The sequence below is a fragment of the Lactuca virosa genome, chromosome 2 (assembly GCF_052849685.1).
Source record: "Lactuca virosa cultivar CGN04683 chromosome 2, Lactuca_virosa_CGN04683_v6, whole genome shotgun sequence".
Taxonomy (NCBI): domain Eukaryota; kingdom Viridiplantae; phylum Streptophyta; class Magnoliopsida; order Asterales; family Asteraceae; genus Lactuca; species Lactuca virosa.
The window spans coordinates 312,515,701-312,533,195 of record NC_136427.1 but is presented as its reverse complement, the minus strand read 5'-3'; positions in this window follow the sequence as shown (position 1 = coordinate 312,533,195).

Genomic DNA, 17,495 nt, shown 5'->3' with positions numbered 1-17,495 from the left:
TCTTTCTAATAATGATTATAAGTTGGTTAATAAGGTTAAATAAATATCAAACCTAAAGTGTAATCATATATAAACTAAATTTCAATATTAAAAGAATATATTTACTTCTACTTATAAAGTTATGTTTTTTAACTTTTAATATATTATAGTACTTAATTTATTAGTTTTAATATATTGTTGGATATAAACCATTATCATTTTAAAGTTACAACTTTTGTACAATTTGTATAAAATACTTAAATTATTAATTTAAATATAACATTACAAAGTCAACTTAAATATAAATTTTAGTTGAACTTAAACAACCCAAAGAATATTTTGTAAATTGTTAAAAGTGATAAATTGTAGAGTCTTTCTAATACTGATTATAAGTTGGTTAATAAGATTAAATAAATATCAAACCTAAAGTGTAATCATAAATAAACTAAATTTCAATTTTAAAATAATATATTTACTTTTATTTATAAAGTATATTATACTTAATTTATTATATTTAATATGTTGTTGTATGTAAACCATTATCAGTTTAAAGCTACAACTTTTGAACAGTTTGAACAAAATACTTAAAATGTTAATTTAAATATAACATTACAATGTCAACTTAAATATATATTTCAGTTCCACTTAAAAAACCCAAAGAATATTTTGTGAATAGTTAAAAGTGATAAATTATAGTGCTAAATGCAAAAACTAAATTGTTATCTCAATTAAACTAAAATATTTCCTAAAGATGTTTTTGTAATCATTAAAAGTTTTCAAATAAGTAGCTTAAAATAACTTACAATAACAATAGTTAAAAATAATTCTATATAAATGATTATATTGTTACCTTTAAAATCAAAAAACAATGTTTGATGTTTTTAATAATTATAATGATAGAAATTAAAACTTTAAGAAAATAAATTTTAAAAAAATAATTAACAATAACAACTATAAATAACATTAAACCATATATTATATTTAATTTTATTCATGAGTAACGCGCAGGTAGAAGTCATTCAAGCGGTTGAGATTATGCAGTTATAATAGATGTATATATTATCATATATTTCAAAATAATCAATATATTATATCAATTTAGCATACGAATTATTATATCAAATTTAACAACAATGTTATTGTTATATTAAAAAAAACTTATATTTGTAAAGATTTCAACTATATAGGTGTCTCTGCGCAACGCGCGGACATTCGTCTAGTCTATCTTATAAAGCTAGTATTTGTCCTTGAACCTCATGCATTTGAAACTCCCAAGACTATATAGAACCATTTTTGCTCAAACCACATTTATTTGAAACCCATCTTTTAACTAATACAACTAAAAAGTCTTCTTAATAATGATTTAACACTCAAATGTTTTATAACTTATATTATGAATAATAAGCACTTAATGAAACGTTTACTATAAAAGGATCAATCTTTTGGGTAGACATGCATACAAATCACATACAAACTTCATAAGGAAAACAAGCTTAAAGGTTTTTGTGTTGGTTTGAGGTCTTACTACCACTTTTCGAGATATATTATTATGTTATAGCTTTTAATTTGTAAGTTTGTTATATACTAATTATTTATATATTTTTCTTGGTTTTGGATTCTTTTAATACAATTGTTGTATGTTGTGCTTTAATGGTTAATATATATTAGATCAGATAGATGTTATCGATCATATGTTATATACCGTGATGTAGATAATATTTAATTAAATATGTTAAATATTATCGTTTGTTTTGTACCGGTTCAAAAAAGTAACTAAGTAAAAGTCGTGAATATTTTAAATTTTCCATGTTAATCTGAAAGATATATTTTTCTTTTTACCGCGTGTATTTGAAACTCTCATTACTTTTCAATTTCTTTCTAATAATGATTATACATTTGTTAATAATGTTAAATAGGTGTAAAACGCTAACTATAATCCTAAAATTAAGTAAACTTGAATCTTAAATTAACATATTTTACTTATACTTAGTTTTAATATGTTATTTCTTAAATTGTGAATTTAAAGTCACAACTTTTGAATAATTTGTATAAAATACTTAAATTGTTAATTTAAATACAGTGTTAATTTACTAACTTAAATGAAAATTTCAATTAAACTTAAAGAAAATCCAATGACTATTTTGTAAATAGTTATAAGTTATAAATTATAGTGTTAAACGTAAAAACTAAATTGTAATCCCAAATCAATTAAAATATTTCCTAAAACTATTTTTATAAACATTAATAATTTCTAAATAAATATCTTACAAATATCTTACAACGACAATAGTTAAAAATAATATTGTTACCTTTAAAAACAAAATAATGTTTGATGTTTTAAATAACTACAATAATATAAATTAAAAAGTTAATCAAATGTAGTTTTTAAAATCTAATTTTTTTAAAGTAATTAATCATAACAACAACTATAAATAACATTAATTTATATACTTTATTTAATTTTATTTATGAGTAACATGCTGATAGAGTTCAGTGAGACGATTAAGCCTATATAGTTTTAATAGATTTAATATGATCATATAATTCAAAATAATTAATATTTTATACTAAATTAGTATAATAATTATTATATCAAAGTTAACTATGACATTTTTATATTTAAACAACATATATTTTAAATTTATTATTGTATGTTGCGCGGGCATTCGCCTAGTTTATACTAATAAAACTAGACTCGTACTCTAACACAAAAACTGCATAAAATGAATGTTTCCTAAAATACCCCTAGAACTAAATTGTCCCAGAGTCCTAAAATACCCCTAGAACTAAATAGTCCCGAATTTTCTCTTGTGATAAACCGATTAATCCAACAGATTTACGCATTTGCATGAAGAACTTATATATTAGAAGTATTTGTATATATATTATATATAGACTAGGTTTAAAACCCATGTATTACACAGGTAGAATAAAAAAAATTAATATTAGAATGTAAATAATTTTTAAAATAAAATTTTGAAATAATGAATGATGAAACATATTAAATGCAATTTACTATCACATTTATTACATTTAATACTTACATATATAAGTATAAGTATTATGTAGTTTTTTAATTTTAAAAATTGTAAAAAACCAGTAATTGACATGTGTATATTATTTATTTAAAAAATATCACAAAATTACAATTGTCAAAACTTATGAGAGATTGACATGTGACAAAATGGATCTTCATTTATTATAATAGATTATATTGTCTTTATTAGTTTTGTTAGGCGGCCCACTTTGTAGTGAGCCCATTATACACATTTGTAATCCATTTGTATTAATTGGTAATTGATATACGTGAGAGGATAATGCCAATTCAAGGGAAAATATTTTCACTAACATGATATCTGGCTTTTCCCATCCAACCCTAGTTGATTCCTAACTGTGATCGATGTTTTCTTCTTGCATCATCCCTCTGCGTTTCTACTGCCTTCATCTATCTACATCTCCCGACTGTCTTTCTTGTGCCTCTCAACATGACTGCATGTTCGTCTAGCTCTAAACCTAGTCCCATTGATAAAATATATAACATAACTAACATCAAGTCATATGTACTTCTTCTTCTTGATCTCGATCGGTTTAACTATGATTCGTGGAAAGAACTCTCTAAAACCCACTGCATTAGATACAAGGTCTATGATCATCTTGATGGGTCTTCTAAACAAAGATGATTCATAATAGGAAACGGTTGACAACATTGTCAAACAATCGATGTATGGAACATTACCTCAAAACATTATTCAATCCATACTCACAACCGATGCTACAGCCACGAACGTTTGGAAGACCATTGAAGACTTGTTTCATGAAAATAAGGAATCAAAAGCTATGGAACTCCATGATGGATATCACAATATTACCATTGGAAACTCCATGATCATGGAATATTATACCTGTATCAAATCTATCTCCGACTTGCTTGCCAATATGGGCGCTCCGGTACTTGAACGTAACCTTGTTATTTATGTTATCAATGGTTTGTCTCCAAAATGCACGCACGTTGTCACCACCATTCGTCATCAGAAGTCGTTTCCCACGTTTCTTGAAATGCATTTTGTGCTAATTTTTGAAGAACGTTCAATGCTAAAGGACCACACTCGTCTTGTTCAAGCTACGCATCGTGACAACGCCTCTTCCCCCACGGTTCTAAATATCGAGCATCAAAATAGACATCAAAACTCCTAGTTTAATAACTCTGGCAGTCGAGGTGGTGCTCAGAACCATCGTGGTAGAGGCAGGCATAATGAGGGAAGAAGTGGCAACCGGCAGGGCAGGTACGACGTTGGTGGATACGCTCACGGTCAAACTCCTTGGGGTGGGTATTATCCTTCGTCGATTCCCTGCATGTAACAACAACAACAAAGTGGGTTGCTGCCTTCTCCCATAAATCATACGGTTGCATAGCCCAATTTAGCATCTGGCCCGCCTAGTCTCAATTAACCTTGGTAGCATTCGAGTGTAGCCCAATAGCAAGCCTTTTTCTCTATGGCTACTCAGCCCAATGGGAAGCCCAATACTTGACCATGGTTTACAGCTATATGATTCTCTTGCTCGTGATCTAGTTGCATACTCCGATGTTGTTTGGACAGGCTGTCCTACCTATAGACGATCCACTTCTAGTTACTGTGTATTTCTCGGACATAATCTTCTCTATTGGTCTTCCAAGCGACATGATACCATTTTCAGGTCTAGTGCTGAAGTTGAGTATCATAGTGTTGCAAATGTTGTTGTCGAAACCACTTGGCTTCTTAACCTACTCCGAGAGATCTTTTATCCCCCTTTAACTTCTTTTCTTTTTTACTATGACAATGTTAGTGTCGTTTACTTGTCCACCAATCCAGTTTAACACCAACACACCAAGCACATTGAGATTGACATACATTTTGTGCGTGATAAAGTGGCCTTACGGAAAATCTGTGTTCTTCATGTTCCATCTTCATCACAATACATTTATATCTTTACAAAGGGGCGAATGTTCTTCATGTTGCGAATGTCGTTGTCGAAACCAGTAGGCTTCTTAACCTACTTCAGGATCCCTTTTACCCCCCTCTAACTTCTACTCTCGTTTACTATGACAATGTTAGTGTTGTTTACTTGTCCACCAATCCAGTTTAACACCAACGCACTAACCACATTGAGATTGACATACATTTTGTGCGTTATAAAGTGTCCATGGGGCAAATCTGTGTTCTTCATGTTCCATCTTCATCATAATACGTTGATATCTTTACTAAGGGTCTATTGTCTACTCTTTTTCTAGATTTCAGATTTCGTTTAAATGATCGTTCTTGACCTCTCGTTCGAACTGCGGGGTGTTGTTAGACGTTTTTGTATATGTATTTTGTAGTCAGCGCATTTTACATATTTGTAACTCATTTGTATTTTGTAGTATTTAATATAGGTAAGAGGCATAATGCCAATTCATGAGAAAATATTCTCACTAACATTAAATAAATAGATTTTTTAGGGGGGGGGGGGGGGGGGCTTCGAGATCACGATCCCAAAATCAATGGATTTTAGACCCATCAATAGATGTCATTTTATGTATTTTTATAATAGTTTTTATTAGTGTTTTTGCATCATATTTTGTAACGTCCTAAAAATACTAGTAAAAAATTTCAATTTCAAAATACCCAAAACGGTACAACCATTTGTTCCAAAACCAATCATAGTATAAAATATTCTCGTCATCATAGTGAATCAAATAAATAGTGCGGAATAAAATTTAGGGGATATTGTGCGATCATGTCGAACCCTTCCCTTTGGAACCAGAAGTATCTGAAACATTTACATCATAAAACCATAAAAACAAAGTTTAGTGAGTTCCCCAAAATACCACATAAACATACGAGCCCTGCCCATAACATATCGGGCCCCGATCATTCAATTAAACGGTTTCCGCCCAGCTCATCTACTGAGCCCCGCCCATCATACATAACGGGCCCCGACCAATTTACATAGCAGGCCTTGCCTAACATACCAACGGGCCCCACTCGACACACATGCAAGATTCATAAAGACAACTAGCATCCTACATAGTATAGTGAGAAGACTCACCTCACAGTCGATCAAACTATCACCTCGGCTACAGTAACGAGAATGTCGATACTAGGAACCACCTAGTTCATAACACAAAGTCTAATCTCGGTCAAGGACTCAACCCCAAAGGTTGACCCAAAGTCAAACAAACCAGAAAGTCAACGAAGTCAACATTAAGACAAAAGCACGTCGTGCTCTGGAAAAGCACACCGCGTTTTACCTTAATTTAAAGGGTAAAGTGACTTAATCAATTAAGTCAGTACCCCAAATTCCATATCTGAACTCACATAAGGTCTAAATGGATAAAGTTTCCAACTTTATCCATTAAGCCTTTCCATAACTAACAAGATCTTAACTTAAAGTCTCATAAAGTCCAAAAATGCATTATTCAAGTCTCAAACTAGCAAGTCCAAGTCTTCCACTTTTAGGTATGAGTAAATATGATGTCTAAATGGATAATGTTTCCAACTTTATCCATTATAAGGCCATAATTTCCAAGATCTAACCTTTTTTCACTCAAAATGGCCTAAAGCATCACCCAGGATTGCATGGCTTGAAGAAAAGGGTAAAGTTCCAAACTTTATAATCTCATAAGGTCCTAGAAGCATCATAGAGTACATTAAGGGTGTTGGATTCTATCCAACACCAAGATCCCACACCGAAAGGCAAAAATAAGCCATAAAAGGGCATAATCCAAGATCTAACAAACTAAAGATCAAGATTGGAGTTTTATACTCATAATGGTCCAAAAATAGAGATCTACACATCAGCTCTTCACCCAACCACCTTGAAAACTACTTGACCTTCAAGCTTCACACCAAATTATAAAAATTAGGCTTCTAAAAGCGATTTTAAGCTCCAAATGAGAAAGAGAGGGCTAGGGTTTCTCTAGGGTTTGTTTATGAGTGAAAGAAGTTGAGAATGATCCAACCCTAGGACATAAGTGTGCTTAAATACTCATTAAACCCTAAAATTGCATAATTAGGTTGGGCTGAAAAGCATGTCGCACATACTTTAGAAAAAGCTCCCCACGCTTTTGGGTTTAAATCGCAAGTTGTAGTTTTCAATAAATGAAATAGATCAGGTAAACGCAAATACATACCATTAAATGGATGTTACATATTTTGTTTTTTTTCATGTGCATTACTTTAAATAATGTTTAGCCCATGTATTTTGTCAGAATTCTCTTACTACTCATGTTTTTATGTCGTTTTCAGAAATTTCGAATGGAGCGGTGACTTGGAAGCAGCTTGGATACATATTTGGAGTTTAATGGAGCTAAAATACCCGAGGAAGCTGGAAACTGGATTAGATTTGCTGAAACTGAAGAGTTCGCATCCGAAACGCGCGGTTTGAGTTTACACGATCGTGTTTTGGATTGTGTTTCATCTTCGCAACTTTTCCAAGCCAAAAATCGACTTTCGAGACTTCGAATCATTTACACGGTCGTGTTTCTCCATAATGCACGCTCGTGTTTTTGAGTTTTTATCAAATATAGCAACGTACTTCATTAAATAGAGTTTTTTCGGGGTTTTGAGGCAAAAACATGATCATGTTTCTCCCTCAAACACAATCGTTTTTCTTTTATAAAAACGTGTCTGATGCATATCTGATGCTTCTCGCTTGCATATAAATACACCTTATCTGTTCAGTTAAAACCCAAGCCATTCCTAGATGTTCCCAGACGACTAGAGACGACTTTTAGAGGATATTTCTACACTTTTTCATCAATTCCTGAAGATCTGAAGGATGTGGATTGTCTCTTTCATTTAATTTAGTAAGATTAGTCGTTTGTTTTCTCTTTTTATTGTTCTAGACTCGTTGTCAATGCATGATTTTATGTACAAATCTGATTTGGAATGAGTAATTGTTGCAATGATGACAAAAGTGGTCGGTGGCTGCGTGTGGTAGTTGGTAGTGGTGGTAGAGTTTGAGTTTACTTTTCTGAGTCTTTGAATTGGTGTAAAATGTATTGTATTAAGTTGTAAATTTTGAATATTAAACTATAAGTCGACTATATTAAATTTTATATATATATATATATATATATATATATATATATATATATATACACGAATGAAAATATTAGACCGTAAAAATTACAATTTTACATATTTCTTAACAAAAAGATGAAAAAAATCGAGATTTTTATATATATTTAACATGTATCCACATGTTTCTAGAAAACGGGGGTTATGAGAATTTAGCGAATGCAAACAGTTTAATATTTCACGAGAAGAATGCAAACAGTTTTCAACTACAAGCTGCTTAAGTTTCTTTTATGTCATGATAAATGAAGAGACTATTTATCAAAGTTATTCATAATACTTTATAATAAAGCTTATACGTGTTAAGCATAGCACTCACCAAGAAAATATCATTACAAATTATGAGCACACAATTAAAATAGGTCATTTTATTTTTGATTAAATAATCAATGAGACTCCAAACGTCATTTTTATGTCCTTTCTAGCATATTTTTAAATTTCTTTGTTTTTTCTTTTCACGGTAACATGCATGCCTTCACAAAAATAATATAATTAGGGTATGTCCCGTCTCAAAGGTATTAATCATGTTTATATTATGTTCGGTTCATTGTGAAAGACATATCAGACGTTTACCCGATCAAAGTATCATTGAAAAATGTTTAAAAATATTTTTGTCATTGTTGGACCCTGTAGTCTCGAATAATTCATCTCAGATTAACATTCGATTGTTTGAAAACCATAAGATTAACAAAGTTGATTTACAAAACAACGGAAACCAATATCTTCGATGCGAGTCTACAGTACCACCAAGCTCTTCTTATGAACAACTGTAAAAACAGTTAATCCACAACTGTTGTCACACCCCCGGCTGGCAGCAGGGACGCCAGGTTGTGCGACGTAGGGATATTGGACCACAGTCATTCAACATGCATTGAACAGTACAAAACAAGATGTAACATAAATATCATTTTTATTCATAGATAAAAGATTACATCCGATTACTAGAATTTCTAAAACAAAGAATGCATTAACATGTGGGCATAATAATAAACAATAATAGTCTTCTAGTTGCTTCCTCATTCAACTACTGCTTCCAGGAGTGCAGACTTCAGTCTCACGGTTTCCTAGAAATACATGTGGTTTTGAAAACGTCAACGAAATGTTTGTGAATCATAGGTTTAAATATTATATCTTTGAAACTACTTTTTATACGTAACTTAATTAAGTTGTAAAACTATTTTTATTTACTTTATTACGATTTGTTGAGATTTGAGAGACGTGGACCGCCATGAGTCAAACACGTGGCAAGCTTTGGTTGGAGCCACGAATCATGTGCACAACGCACATAAGGTGCCACTGCGCGCATAAGCCCTATAAATAGAGTCTTTCACTTCTCAAAATTCCACATCCCAAAGTCCAATCTCTCTCTTTCTCTCTATCTCTCTGAAGTAAATTCGATATCCTTTTGCTCCTCCTGATGATGCGAAGCATTAGATGCAGTACTTATCTGTACCATAACCTATCAAAGAAAATCTATAAAAGATCATTATTATATATAGGATTAAGGATATATATGAATAATTATGATATCAAAGAAATATTAATTAAAGAAAAGATAAAACGATAATCATACTTAAGATTAGGCAAACACGTGTTAGTGAGCTATTATTATTCATCCTATAGCCTAATAAAATTTGGCTAAACCATGAACCTATAATCGTTAATCTTGCCAGAGCCAGAAATATATGTATAGATCTATAGGGGGTCACACCCCCACCTGCGATTGCTAGTTACAGTCCCGACATGATAACTTTCTTAATTATAAAAGTAATATTGTTCGACGTCCGATGAAGCATCATGTTGGGGTTATTTATCGGTCCACAATGTCAATTATAGGGGCTCATGGTAATGTTGTTCAGAAAAACTTAATTTAAACTGCCTAAGGGATTCTTCAATAGTTGTATGATTAAATTAAAAAGATTTGATAAAAAATATAAAAGTTTAGGATATGTATTATATTCTAAAAGAAAGAAAAGATTTTTGAAGAAAGAATATTTTATAAGATTAAGATAGATAGTACGTCCTAAGGATAAGATTTAGTAAACGAAAATAGGATTATTAGTTTTGGAATTCCTAGGAAATAAGGAACTCCTGAAAGATAAACATATTCACAAACAATAAATCCTAAAAAAATTAGTATTTTTATTGATATTTATAAAACATGTGAACTCACCAACATCAAGTTGACGTTTTCAAAGATCGCATGTGTTCCTAGGATGAAGGGAAGCTCAGTGCAAGGAAGAGCAAGTTGCACGAAATTAGATAGGTTTTTAGTTTAGTCAATGTAATATATGTTATTAAGAAAACATAAATTTATGTTCTGGGATTGTGCCGTAAGAGGTCAACCCTCGGTTGCTTCCATCGTCAGTCGGGGTGTGACAAGTACGATCTTTTTCAGTCATTTATGTGGATGTTTCTATTAACGATTGAGGTTTGTATTTCGTTAGATATACTGGTACTTCACCCTTTAGGTAAGGTTGTAAGGAAAAAGCAATGAAGTAGATCCAGGGTTGGTTATGGGTTCTCTTGAGGGTGTGTATTGTTGTAAGTTCATTAAATATTGTCGTGAAGGGTGCATGTGTACTAAACAAGATAGAAAAGGAGAACTTGGTTCGAATTATAGGAATGGTTCCTATGTGGGTTATAACCTTTGAATAGGAGAAAGAGTACAGTTGCCTGTCTCATTTGTTGGTTGTGTGCAACCATGTTTTCGTCTGATTTTGCGTTGGTAGCAGCCTGTACTATGAAAGGAATTTTTCGTTATAGAAGGGTATGGTTCATGATGTATTTGGTTAGTGATTGAGATGGATGTTGATTGGGTTCCTGCAAGTCGGTGAGTTGATGGTTGAGTACCTTTAGGCTCCTGTGGTGTTGGTTGTGAGTCCTCAAGACAGTGATAGAATAACGGTGAGATCGGTGTAGTACCATGAGATTATCGTTCTAGTGGCTAAAGGGTGTCACGATGTATCGTGAACCAGTGGTTGTATGATTCCCATGGGTGGGAACGAGTAGTCATTTGATTGAGACTCTTAGGTCTCGAATCGTTAGTCTTATTGATATGTTTGGGTGTTAGCGCATTGTTGGGAGTCGGGAGACTCAATGACCATCCGGTTTGGATCATGTGGATAGTAAAAGTTTGTTGGGAGTATTAATTGTGCATCAAAAGTCTCTTGTTGAATGCTTTGATTATGAACCCGGTTTGCTTGCAGGCTGTCTATTAGGAGTTTGGTTACCAATTTTAGGTATCGGTTCTGAAATCTCAATTCATGAAGTTCGTCGTAAATGTATCGATTGTTTTGTCAGGTGGATGTACACATTACCTGATGAAGGATTTGGATGCAATGTGAGATTATTGGATTGACCATCATTATACTCATAGGAGCAGCGGGTTGGTGATGACTTTTTAGGAAGTCAAGTGTGTATTTAAAGCTTTTGGGCACAATTTCCGGATTTAGGATTAGGTGAAATTCACGATCAGGATGTTTTGAGTATTCTTTTTGCATGGTTTGGTGGTGTTCCTAGTCATGGAACTAGGGGTAGGTATGATGATTGGATGATCATCAATCCTAGGGTATGGTTTATGAAGTTTAGACTGGTGGGTTCCCGGTTTCGGGGAGAATATTTTCAGAGATGGTTTGTGGTTGTAGTTTTGAGAGTTCCCTATTTGAGTGGTTTTCTCAGGAAGTTGGGACATACAATTAGGGAGAGAAAGATAGTTGTTGTGCTTGAGTATTTTCAAGTTATTGGATTATTTGTTGACAGTTGTGGGTTTTCGAGTGGTCTCTCGAGTTTTCTTTATAAGATGCCTTGATTTCGAAATGGTTAGAAGGAGCTTATGGAATATGTTGGCATTGTTTCATAGATCCTAACCAAGACAGATTTCGAGGATGAAATCCAGTCTAAGTGGAGGAGATTTATAATATCCTGTTTCGAGAAGTTTTCTTATTTCAGGATTGTGGACAATAAATAGATCAAATTAAAGCCTTGGTGTAACGTCCGGTTCCTGGTACGTATTTAAATAAGAATTATTCATATTTGTTAAGGGACTCGACGAGTTGGAGGCCCCAAACTCGTCGAGTAGGAATTGGATATGTTGGACGCGCGACTTGAAGCCTACTCGACGAGTCGAGGAGCCTCGACTCGACGAGTAGGTCTGCCAGAGTGAAACCCTAATTTTCAGGGTTTGCACCACCCTTTTTAAAGGCCTTAACATCCCCATTGTGGCCTCCTTCGTCGCCTCCCTTAGTCCAGAAAACCCTAATTCGAAACCCTAACCCATTTTGAGTGTTCTTGAGCCATTGTTGTGTACTTTTGGTGATTTTGAAGCTTGAGAAGAAAGAAGAAGCTTCGGGGCTCAATAGGAAGCAAGTGGATCCAGAGTTTGTGCTCCATCTCCAGCTCATTTGAGGTATAAAGTTTATACCTTGTCCATTTATCTATTAGATCTCTTCTTGGAGTATTTTAGGGCTTTAAGGAGCCATTTTTGGAACCATTCATGGATGCAAGCATGTTTTGGGGTATTGACTTTAGATCCAGAGTCTTTGAGGGACTCCATGGCATAAAGGTGCCAACTTTATGGCCATGGGAGTCCCATGCACCCTATGAACCACTTTTTAGGGCTTTTTGAGCTAAATAGCCCATGCATGAACGTAAAGTTTGAAACTTTACGTGATATATCGACCCTAGGAGGCCAGATCTATGTTTTGGATGCATTAAGCTCGACTAAAATCGACTGGATAGATTTGGATCATGGGGAACTCGACGAGTTGTTCTTAGGACTCGACGAGTTGGGTCGTGGTTCCCCAGCCTTCTCTGTTACTTAGCAACTTGTTGAGTCTAGAAGGTGACACAGCCAGTTAGACGTGCTTTGGACTTAAAGGTCAAGACCTCGACGAGTCCAAGGATGAACTCGGCGAGTCAATGAGGAAATGTCCCGACCTGTATGAAGTAGAACTCGACGAGTCAAAGGAAAGAATCGACGAGTTCAAATGAAAAGTCTTGATTCTATCATAAGGAGAAACTCGACGAGTTAGAGGGTAACTCGACGAGTCATATCGCGAACTCGAGATTCTCTGAAATTTTGGAACTCGAAGAGTTGATGGACCAACTCATCGATTCGAGTCAACCAGAATGTTGACTTGGACCAGAAGGTTGACTTTGACCAGGATGTTGACCTTTGACTTGGCCCTTGACCTAAGTTGACCCTTAAAGGGGGTTATAAGTTTGAAAAAGTAATTAAAAGAGATGTTACGTGTAGGAGTTTGAGGAGAGTTGATTCCAGCACCGAGGACAATTCAGTTACTGCACGACATTGAGGTGAGTTAACTTCCAGTAGAAGTGGGTCTAAGGCACCAAGGACGGCCCACTAGTAGGAGATTGCAGTTGAGATGATTGTCTTTGTGATAATTATCTGGTATGCCACTATCTGTTATGTTTTATGTGCTAGTATGTTATGTGATTATGTGATAGTGGTAGGTAGGGGACTAGTCCCCGGGTCCGGTTAAGATAAACCGGCAGGGTAGGCCGGGCACCCCAAAATTGCCTGACAGTATGTTATGCTTGTTGGGTTTTGAGCATTCTAACACTTCCTAAGTGTACATGCAACCCTATTAAACCTTGGATCTATGTTTGTCTAAGATACATGCAAAATATTATTTTCCAAGGTTTATAACCTATCTAGCATGGCATGGGGTACTTTTAAACATAAAAGAACTAGATGAGTTACATACCTTTTGTTGATTGTTGATTCCTTGGAGTTTGAGAGCCAAGCACCAATAATGTGAATGCCTCAATGGAAATCACAAATCACCACAAACTTGGAAAATGTATGAGAGAGTATACTAACTCTTGATTTTGGCCACCACACTTACACACACACTAGTGTCTTTTTCATGCAACATAAGCTTGTTTATATAGTGTACATGGTTAGGGTGAAACCCTAATAACCCATGTCTTTTCCTCTTCCAAGGATCCATGGGTTAAAAGCTCCATGGATCATCCATGGACTTCCATATAAGCTTAGCCCATTAACAAATGAGCATTAGCCCACACCATATAAATACAATAGCCCATGATTTAATTAGTCTTCCTTTTAATCACTAAATCAATTCATAATTAATTCAAGATTAAAACTAATTAAATAACATGACTTTATATTAATATATTATAACTTATAATATATTAATAAATCGTAAGTATACAATTCTCATAAAATTATCCATAAACAGTTTGGGTGAAGTGCAACCCAAATGGACCATGCCGGGTCGGGTCAAGTATATACCAAATAAGTTATGGACTTAGACACCTTATCCAACAGTCTCCCACTTGGATAAGTCTAATAACTGTATTTGCGTATGTTACTTCAGGAACCAACCAGCAATCGTAGCTCTCGAAAACTCTGTTGAACTATGAAGCGCCATTTTAGATAAGTGATCATATAATCCTCTGTTCTCATGATATCAGCCGGACAAATACATGGAACAATGTCTTACTTATTGTCCAGCAGTTTGTTTCCCGATTTCCGATTTGTTTGACAAAGAACTAAATTGAACACATCAATTAGGTTCTGACCGGGCCCGGTACATAGGTCAAAACAAAATCATCGAGGGGCCCAGATATCGCTTCTAATCCTCCAAGGACTAGAAGGAACAGATAAACTTCGACTCATATACTTGTTTCTACTACTTGTTGAATTATACACAAAGGCACGTTTTATAACATCAAGTTACTGATGCGTTTACGTGCAATCAATGCACAACCAACTCATAGGTAACAACTCATATCTCTAGGTTTGAAGACTTATATGATATTACCGTCTCACGATCACTCGAGATAAATTCCATGAAGTGATGCAAGTGAGCGTGGGTTGAATCCAATACTCATAACTTATGAGCACTCATGAGTGTTGTAGCCATGTCCAACATCTTAGACCTCTACAACCAACTCATGACAGTCTTGATTCATATCTACTTCCAACATATGACCGACTGTGGATGGTTTGAATAACTTAATCATTCGGAAAGAATAACCTAGTTATTATGGAAGTCAAAACATGCAAAGTGAAACACAATAATAATCGAATCCAATATGGTCTCAGAACCGTTTTGAATATAAATAAAACCACCTTTTATTTATCACCATATTGATTACACATTATTCATTGTATAATGTTTCAAATAATCAACTTAATACTTGAACAAAAACAACAGTCGTCCCATGCTCCTAGCATGTACACTTTGTTTTTCTAAACAATAGTTATGCCATACTCCAAGTATGCACACTATGTTTGTCTATGATCTTTACTTTGTGAAATAGATCAATTGAACATGATTCCAATGATGCTCATTTCACAATCCCAAATTCTTATTGTAAATGTAAAAATTCCCTAATTCCTACCATTTACCAAAAAACTGTTAGATTTTAAACTTTTATGCAATGTTCCTCTTGTAATGATTATGCACAAAGTCACAAAACTTGTCAACAGTCATTACAGAGTATTTCAAAGGAGATCAACTCTATGGAAACGAAGTCTCATATTCAAAGTACATTGCTTTGAACATCCTTTTTGCACTAAGGTTTTCTAATCTTACACAGATTGAATAACTTCCACCTATGGAGAAATTTCCATAGTCCCATTTTGACTATCACTTCCGAACAAGAGTTACCTCTTTTTAGAATATGTCAATATGGTCCTTTCCAACAATTTATATCCTACTTCCAACTGTCCCCGAGCAACCAATCTTTGGAGAACCTTAGATTGTCCTCGACAATTGCTTAATCACTTTAGTCATATCCGGTTCTATTCCTTTTTCCCTCTTAATGCTCTAAGCATTTTGAAAAATTTAGAACGGATAAATATTATAGCACATGTGACCGATCCTAAATCCGAAGCATATGGTACACGATTCATGATGTCTCACATAAAGACCTGATACTAGATCAGTCTTTTGCTACAATATTTTTTATTTGCCATGTTCTCAAAAATCGACTATGAAGAGGGATGCCGTAATCATAATCGAATTTGAGAAACGCAATATATATAGAATTTCCTTATGTTGAACCATTCCAACATAAAATTCATATATATATCCTTGACTAAAGATGATTAAAAACTCAATCTAAACTTTTAGAATTGAAATGAAGTATAATTTCCTCTCCCTTAATTATAGCAAAACAACTTTTTCAACCCCTACAACATTACGAATTGAAACTTTTGTTTTTCTATAATTAACATTGCTAACTTGCAACACTAAACATAATATTCATGCTCCCACTAACATGATGATTATCAGCATAACACTTATGCTCCCACTAGCTCTGACATATTTCCAGAAATCAGCTGGACTTCTGAAATTTAGATTCGTACACCCTTTCTTAGATAGCTCACATGTGTGTCTAAACAATTTCCAGAACTATGAAAAGGGATGCCGTAATCATAGTCTTAATTATTTAGACCTTTTCCATTTCTCACAAGTCCATGTTAGTGTGCCGATTAACCACACACACTCCACTAACGACTTTGAGAATGCAAACATCACAATTGCTATCTACTTAAAATCTTCTTAGTGAAAGCATTTCCTCACCATCATTTTCATGAATCGGAGAGAAACCTTATGACACTTAGATTTTATAGTGTATGAGTTTCTATCCATGTGAATTTGTCAAAACCATAATCACAAGACAAGGTTAGTGACAAATTACCCTTACATGGATTGAACTTGTTCAATCTTAATTTCTTGTCACCTGGTAGCACAAGGCCCACCAATGCTTCCAAGCTGTTATGCACACAGTTTAGAACTAACAAAACTCATATGCATAGTCAACTTAATAGGAACAGACACAGAAACAAGAATTATGTCAACTTAATAGGTTGCAAACCTTAAGTCGTGTGCTAGTGATAAAACTCAGGTTTTACTCTTGATATCTTGAAATCCTTTCAGGATCTTAAAGACTCCCACTGTCCTCTTGACATATAAGTTTCCCTAGTCAAGAACCATTCCTTGACAAAACAAATATTCAAGGGATAGTGCAGATTCTTATCAAGATAAACACTTCACACAATTGGTCTTAGTTGGTCTTTGTCTTATCCAAGACATCACAACTTACCAATTTCAAATGTACAGGAGTAGAAAACATTTTACACTACATTTGATAAGTGTTTTAAACCTTACTTTATGTCACTCAATGTTACAATCTTGGATTATGACTCTAAGAGTTGTTTTGGAACGAAGTATGATCCATCTTCTTGATTTTAACCATTCCAACAATTCACGACCCCTCATCTTAGTCATAACAATGCACTAAGATGTCCTTAGAGTATGAATTTGTGATATGGTTTCATAATCATTAAGATGATCATAAAACCATGTATGATCCATCTTCCTGATTTTAACCATTCCAACAATTCATGACCCCTCATCT